This window comes from Mus pahari, chromosome X (genome assembly GCF_900095145.1).
Source record: "Mus pahari chromosome X, PAHARI_EIJ_v1.1, whole genome shotgun sequence".
Lineage (NCBI taxonomy): Eukaryota > Metazoa > Chordata > Mammalia > Rodentia > Muridae > Mus > Mus pahari.
Genome location: NC_034613.1, coordinates 14,416,022 through 14,425,056, shown reverse-complemented (window position 1 = coordinate 14,425,056; position 9,035 = coordinate 14,416,022).

Below are 9,035 nucleotides of genomic sequence, written 5' to 3'. Positions count from 1 at the left end.
GAGAGAGAGAGAATGTGTTTATATGTGTGTACTCCACGGTGTGGAAATAGATGGTAATTATCTCTCTGTGTCCACCATCCATTTGGGTCCAATAGATTGATCTTGTCTTATTTGGCTTTGGCAATAGATGCCTTTTGCTCACTGAGCCACATCACCAGCCCTCTTACAATTTTTGCAGAGTTAATTTCATTGCTTATCTTTGCAGTGTGATTGCCAATATATATTTCTAAGTAATATTCATTTAAGTCAAAACATATAGCATATGTTTACATGCTGAAATAATTACCACACTCAATTATTGACATTCAGCAGCCTCAAAAAAAAAAAAAAGGCTCCTTGTAACTTGCAACCTGCAACTCTCTTTGATTTCTCACTAGTTACCTCTCCCCAGGGAGACTTTTCACCTAAAATTAACATAATCTGGGGAGGGTACTTCTGAGGAGTTGGAGATGACCTTTGTTATAGTTATGACAGTTAGAGAGGTCTGGGGGAAGTTTCTGGCTGCTGGAACTCCTTAAGAGAGGGTCTGGCCACTTTCCTGCCTTGAGGGTTTACAAAGTTTACAAAGATTACATAGTATACAAAGAGAGTCCAAAGCAGGCTAGACAGTGTTATATTCTTCACTTACATTCGAATGCTGTGAATATCAAACAAGATAGAAGTTCCCAAACAAAAAATTATGTAGGATGGTGAATTATCCTGATCCTATAGCTACCTGGTAAGCCAAACACTTAGGGGTTGCATACAAATGAAATCCCTATGCATTCAAAAGTTCATGAGAATGCCTTCCTCTCACCTCAGCTTTCTGAGAAACTGAGATGGTACGGCTGCCTTACCTGACCCAGTTGTTTGTTCTGATTTCTAATAGAAAATGTAATAGGGATGTAGAATGAAGGTCTAGAGATGTACCTTAGTGGAGTTAGAGTTGCCTAGAATGGATAAAGCTTGGGTAAGCTCTCTAGCACCATGAAAGGATAGAGATGGGAGGCAGGATGTCAAGTTCAAGGCCTACCTAGGCTATAGATGAATGGCAGCCAGAGGAACTGTCTAAGACCAGTCTCAGAATTGAGAAGAATGTTTTCTTTTTAAGTGCCAGGGATACAGCTTGGTACTAGAGTACTTTCTTGTAATGCATGAGGCCTTAAGTTTCATGTCCAGTACTTCAAGCATGAAACAAACCAACCAACTAACCAACAGCACACCCCTTGGGACATGGTAGAATATCCAATGACTGTATGGCCAAAACAAAATGATATTAAAAACAAATAATAAGAAAGAAAAGAAAATTCTAGCTAAAAACGGTTGTTGTGCTGGGAAGAAGAAAAATCAGTTTTCTCCAATGGAGTGCCAACTCGGTATATCAACCACAACCTGTGGCGGGCCCCAGGTCCAGGAATAGATGACTAAAACAAAACAGACACCATGTTTTTCTGTGTGATTTTTGTTTGATTTTGTTTTGTTATTTTTTTTGGTCTTATTATTTTTATTTTGTTTGGGGTTTTGAGGTGGGCTCATGAATTTTGGTATGTAAGGGGGTGGGAAAATCCAGGAGGAGTTGGAGAAGGAGAAATAATATGATCAAAATATGTTATATTAAAAAGATTTTTAAAAATTAGATAATGTTCTCATAAAAGTGATTAAGCCAAAGGGGAAAAAAAATCCATGAACAGTTTGCCTTTTATTGATAAAAAAATAAAACCTCACTCTCTCCCAGAGGTGGACTCTTCACTTTCTCTTTCCCCAGTGTTGAGCATTTTGGCGAAGGTCACCTTCATTAAGTCCTGAGAGCATGCCAACTCCTGCGTCTCTGGTAATCTCTAGAGAGTCCCCCCACCTCCCACTCCATAAAGTTGCTTATTTCCATTCATTCTCTTGGCCCTCTGAGCTTCTTTCCTGTCCCCCCATATCTGATCCTGTTGCCCTTTTCCCTCCCCCCTCCTTCTCCTATCCAGGTGCCTCCCTCCCTCTGCTTTGTTTCTTTCCCCTTTCTAAGTGGGACTGAAGCCTTCTCACTTGGGCATTTCTGCTTGTTACACTTCTTGCAGTCTGTAGCTTGTTTAATAGGTATTCTTTAATTTTTGGCTAAAATGCACTTATTGAGTTCATACCATGTATGTTCTTTTGGGTCTGAGTTACCTCACTCAGGATGATATTTTCTAGTTCCATCCATTTGCCTGCAAAACTCAAGATGTCCTCATTCTTAATAGCTGAATAGTATTCCATTGTGTAAATGAACCACATTTTCTGTATCCATTCTTTGGTTGAGGGATATCTGGGTTGTTCCCAGATTCTGGCTATTATAAATAAGGCTGCTATAATCATGGTGGAGCACATTTCCTTGTGGTGTCTTTTGGGCATATGCCCAAGAGTGGTATAGCTGGGTCTTGAGGTAGAACTATTTCCAATTTTCTGAGGAACCGCCAGATTGATTTCCAGAGTGGTTGTACCAGTTTGCAATCATACCAACAATTGAGGAGACCTCATGGAGCTTCCAGAGACTAAGCCACCAACCAGGAGTATACATTGTCTGATCTGAGGCCCCTGGCATATATGTAGCAGAGGTCTACTTTGTCTGGCTTCAGTGGGAGATGTGCTTAATCCTTGAGACACTTGAGGCCCCAGGGAAGGGGGATGCCTGGTGGGAGAGAAACACCCTCTCAGAGGCAAGGGGGAGAAGGAATAGGATGAGGAACTTTAGGAGAACAGACTGAGGGAGAGGCAACAACTGCAATGTAAGTAAATAAAATAAGTTAAAGTAAAAAAAAACAATAATAAAACTTCACAAAAGTTGTTAACCTGATTCTCAAAAAAGAAACTTTAAAATGTATTCACAGAGTATTAAAAAATGAAATTTTTATTTAGCCTGCCTTGTAAATTGATATTTGAAAGTTCTTTCTCCAGCTTGATCTAGCAGATGTAGAAAGAGTAACAGGCCACCACTAAGAGAAAACTTACAGACAATTTAAGGATCTTACAATGAAGTCTATACTAGCTTCAATCTTGCCATCCTCTTTAATATCCTGAATGTTATGATTAGTGGTATGAACTAATGCACTAAGTACGTGAGCCACATCCTGTACCTCCTGTGTGAAAATCATAGCTCAGAGTGCAATAGTATTTATTAATTGACTGAATGTGTTATCCCTACAAGAGATACCACCTCTCACCATTAATCCCAGTGACAGCTTATAAAATTCGTAGTACCTTTAGGCTTTGTCTTAGCTAGGGTTATCATTACTGTGATGAAACACTGTGACCAATAAGCAAATTTTGGAGGAAAGGTTTTATTTCATCATTAGAAGTATAGAGGGCAGGAACTCAAGCAAATCACAAACATGGTTATGGGCGTTTATGGTGAGGCCATGGAGGGGTGCTGCTTACTGGCTTGCATTGTAGAACTGTATAAGAGTGGCCACTAATAAACAAATGACACAGTTCATACTAGACTGTCTTAAAAATATCCTTTGTCAACACCATTAATCCCACACTCTTCAAATAAGCCTTAAGTAAATCTTTAGCACAAGGGCAAAATCTGCCACATTCTTTGCCAAAATATAACAAGCACAATTTTTAGGTCACTTACTAATACTTCTCTCTAAATCTACAGAACTCACAGCACCACTGTCTTTTATGCTCCTCATTAACCTTCACATAAAGTGCCCAGCCAATTTTCTAGCCAAAAGCTACAAAACATTCCACACTCCTCCAAACAGAAGCACGGATTATCACAGAAATACCCAAGTCTCTGGTACCAACTTCTGTCTTAGTCACTGTTCTATTGATGTGACACCATGATCATGGCAAGTCTTAAAAAAGAAAAAAAAATTAATTGGGACTTGCTTGCAGTTTCAGATGTTTAGTCCATTATCAACATTGCAGCAAGCATGGTGGCAGGCAAACGAGGCTGATAGTAGGCCTTTGTGCTGTTGGAGAAGTAGCTAAGAGCTGCATTCTGATCCTTAGGCAAGAGAGAAATTACGAGTCTGCAGTCATGGCATGGACTTTTAAAACCTCAAGGCTCACCCTGGAGGTATACGTCCTCCAAATGGGCCCCACTTCCTAATTTTTTTAATCCTTTTAAATAGTGCTACTCCTTGGGACTGTGCATTCAAATATGTGGTGGTGGTGTTAGTGATGGGAATTCTTTTTAAAATCTAAAAATCACCACTGGCTCATGCAGCCAGACCCATAATGACCAAGAATCAGAAGGAACAAGAAACTTTCTATATTCAAAATGTAAATTACATGAACAATACAGAAGAGAGACTCAAAGATTAAAACAGAACTTAAAAGGCCCCCATCTTCCAACAAAAAATAATAAAACTTAGGAGAAAATTCATAAAAAATGTGAATGCCAAGAGGTATTTGACATAAAGAAACCTTCCACCTGACTTAGAGGAGAGTGGTGTCAAGCCAGAGCTATGGCTCACAACCTGTCATAATTACAATTCTAGGAGATCTAGCACCTTCTTCTGACATCTATGGGTATCAGGCATATGCATGGTGCACACATACATAAGCAGGCTAAGTACTCATACATTTAAAATAAAACAAATACATTTATGAAAAAGACAAAAGTACCAGGCTTTGTTTTGTAAAATTTCCCTGTCTTTTAAGAAGTCTAATTATATATTTGAATTATATAAACATAAGTGAGTATGCCTGGAATGACTCAAATATATGCACTAGCGGGGGGTATATGGAGACATGGGTTAAGTATTAATCATAAGACTGATTAATCATAATCATTAATCATAAGGTCTTCTTTCTGATCTGTGGGTGGCTGGATTGACTCAGCTGTTCAGGCTCAAACTGACTGATTCATTATGGCTTCTCTCTCTTGGCTTCTGAACTGTTCTGCTTGGCCTCATCCTAACTCTAGCAATCTGTTCTATCTTCTGACTTGTTATAATTCTCTGGCTTGTTCTATCTTTACCTGTTTCCAGCTTGTACTCTCTTAAACCCGTTTCTGTAAAACTCTCCCAGTAAAACTGCCTTTTACTCGTTCCCTCTGTATTGCTCCCTCTTAAGTACCCTCCCTCTCTCTTCTCCTGAGACTTAGGCATATCCCATTAAATCTTTCTCTGATTTGTCACTTTGTCTGCTACACAATTAGACATCACTTTCAAACATGAGTGCTTCTTTCTTCAAAATAAACTTAACATTCATTGTTTGGGATTAAAGGAGTGCACTAAGGTCCTATCTGTATTCCTGCCAGAGAGATTTAAAAAACTGTGTATTAAGGTTGAGCCACACCACAACTAGGAACAGTGCTTTTTGTCAGAAAAAAAAAAAACACAATTTCAGGGTTCACAGAATGATCAAATATCCTCCAACAATAATCTGTATTAAGAATTTCCAAAGTAAATTACTCCTTGTTTGTCTTTTTAACATTTTTTGTGTGTTCTTGGTTTTTGAGATAGGATTTCTTTGTGTAGCCTTGGCTATCCTGAAATTTGCTCTGTAGACCAGGCTGGATTCACAGTCACAGAGATCCACTGGCCTCTGCCTCTTTATTCCATACAGACTTCTAAGAAGATAAAAAAATAAAATCTTCAGATGGATTATTAGCTAGGATATTAATTTAAACATTATGAATTACTTAGAAAAGGACAAGGAAAAATCATGTATAAATTGCTGCATGGTATTCTAACAATAAAAAAGCCAAATAAGAATCTTATACCCAAAGCAAGAAAGCAAACAGCAATTCTGAATGAGGTCAGGATTCGGTAGGATCTCAGTTTGTTCCTTAACTCTACTGTGTGTAGTCCATTAGTGTCACACTGTTTGCAAAGCACTTAAATTTTTGTGTAATCTCCAGATACTGCTTCTATATAGTGAGGGGAAAGGGCTAGAGAGATGTCTCAACAGTTTGCAGCACTGACTGTTATTCTAGTGGAACTAGGTTTGATTGGTGGCACCCACGTGGTAGCTTATAACAAATCTCAGGGGACCCATGCCTTCTTATGTGTTCTCTGGGCACCAGGTACATACATAGTGCACAGACATATAGGCAGGCAAAATATTCATATACATAAACATTTTAAAAACTATAAAATAATTTTTAAACAACTTTTATTAGATAGTTTCTTCATTTACATTTCAAATACGTACTCCCCGCCCTGCTCCTCAACCCACCCACTCCTGCTTCCTGGCCTTGACATTCCTGTCTACTGGAGCATATAATCTTTGCAAGACCAAGGGCCTCTCCTCCCAATGATGGCCAACTAGGCCATCTTCTGCTACATATGCAGCTAGAGACACGAGCTCAGAGGGGGTACTGGTTAGTTCATATTGTTGTTCCACCTATAGGGTTGCAGACCCCTTCAACTCCTTGGGTACTTTCTCTAGCTCCTCCATTGGGGGACCTATGTTCCATCCAATAGCTGACTGTGAGCATCCATTTCTATGTTTGACAGGCAGTGGCATAGCCTGACAAGAGACAGCTATATCAGGGTCCTGTCAGCAAAATCTTGCTGGCATATGCAATAGTGTCTGCATTTGGTGGCTGATTATGGGATGGATCCCTGGGTGGGGCAGTCTCTGGATGGTCCTTCCTTCTGTCTCAGCTCCAAACTTTGTCTCTGTAATTCCTTCCATAGGTATTTTGTTCCCCACTCTAAAGAGTGACGAAGTATCCACACTTTGGCCTTCCTTCTTCTTGAGTTTCATGTGTTTTGCAAATTTTATCTTGGGTATTCTATGTTTCTGGTCTACTATCCACTTATCAGTGAGTGCGTATCATGTGAATTCTTTGTGATTGGTTTACCTCACTCAGGATGATAGCCTCCAGATCCATCCAATTGCCTAAGAATTTTTAAATGGGGGCAAAAATGTGTTGATAAGTAAAACTATTATCACAGACCTGTTATATAGGAAAAAAGTAAATGCACATTTGTTAGTATTTTAACACCTTTGACATGAAAATGTATTTCTAGCGAATATTATTCAGTGCTGTTTTATTTTGCTTACCAATGTATGATAAAATAATGGTACATCACTACAAAACCATAACACCTAAGAGTTAATGTCATAATATAAATTTTAATGAAGATATAATTCTAGCTGGGCATGGTGGTAGACAACTTTAATCCCAGAAATCAATATAATCAGTATGATTACCACAAGAATTCCATACAAGCTTGCTTTTTATTAATAAAGATTTATTTTTAGAACAATAATAGCAACAATCACACTTAAAAACAAGGTCAAACCTGGTCTGGTGTTGTCTTTAATTGTAGCACTGGGAAGCAGAGACAAAGATAAATAGATGTGATTATTCTGGGTAATATGAGATTTAAAACTTTTCAGTGTCTTAGCAAAATAGCTATAATATATAACAAACAGAAGAGAGAATTTAATTTTGTATAAAACTGATTTTTATTAAATTTTTCATTAAAATTATTTTATTAAATAAATTTTATTAAAGAAGTCTTTTATTAAATAAAATCTTTTATTAAAATTCCATTTTAATAAAGACACATTGAGATAAACCTAGAAAATCATCAAACACCCACTGACATATGAAAAGGTATTATCTATCAAATTTTATGGCAAAATCATTCACATTTCTTTTATGATGCTTACTTTAGTAACTATCCATACTTTTTCATTGGACTTTTAAATTTTATTTATTATTTTGATTTTTGAAGATTCTAATTATATCCTTTTTCCTTCCTTTTCCTCCCTCCAAATTTCACTTTATAAATATTCTACATTACAAAAAAGTAGGGAAAAAATGTTTATAAAAATCCCATTGTGGGAATCCTCACAAATAGAGAGAGAGAGAGAGAGAGAGAGAGAGAGAGTGTGTGTGTGTGTGAGAGAGAGAGAGAGAGAGAGAGAGAGAGAGAGAGAGAGAGAGAGAATGAGAATAGCCTCAGTTATAGTTCAATGACAGGTAATAAGGTAAGAGGGCTGCTTAAAACAACCAAGAGGTTTTCTGCTGTTTCCTTCTTTTCCTCCTTTTCTTTCACAGTAAAACCTTGATTTATTTGTTTTTATTTCAGACCGATTTTAAAAATTATAAGTACATCATTTCCCCCTTCCTTTTCCACCCTCCAACCCCTCCCATGTACCCTGTCTTGCTGTCTCTCAAATTTGTGGTTCCTTTCATTGTTGTTATGCACTTATATTTTATATTAATTTATATGTAGTATCTGGTATATAAATATAAATATATAATACAATTTTTATATAATAATATATATATATTGCACAATTTGTCGGTGTAAGCCTCATGCCACTGCAATTTATATGAAAACTCAATTCTATATCACTATGGTTGCTGAATGATAGATTTACTGGGAAAAACTGTGAAAGCAATACTCAGCATTACTGACAGATAGCTCTGGCATCTTAGTGGGAAGATGCTCAGTAATTATTGTCCTTTAGGTACCAGCAAGACACTCATCCTCTCACACCTCCAAGGAAGCCTTTAGTCATTTTGATGAGGGCTCTCAGGCTTCAGCAAGCTCTGTGGGAGCAAGAATACTTTTGCTTTCACTTTTGCTCCACCTATCCCCTTCCAGCTCTTTCTCAGCCATGCACCAGAAGATTCCAACTAGCCACTGAGGACTTAATACCTAGACTGCCTCTTGTGTCCCCTGCTGTGGTGTCACCTACTGCCCCCTGCCTACTTGGCAAAGGACTGGCCTACTGACACCAGGACCCCACCAAAGTTTCTTCAAAAATCTATTCACTTGCTGGCAGGAACCTGATATAGCTGTCTCCTGAGAGGCTCGGCCAGTGCATTACAAATACAGAAGTGGATGCTCACAGCCATCCAATGGACTGAGCACAGGGTCCCCAATGAAGGAGCTAGAGAAAGCACCCAAGGAGCTGAAGGGGTTTGCAAAGGCATAGGAGGAACAACAATATGAACTAACCAGTACCCCCATAGCTCCCTGGGACTAAACCACCAACCAAAGAGTACACACGGAGGGACCCATGGTTCCAGCCACATATGTAGCAGAGGATGGCCTAGTTGGTCGTCAATGGGAGAAGAGGCCCTTGGTCTGGTGAAGGTTATATGC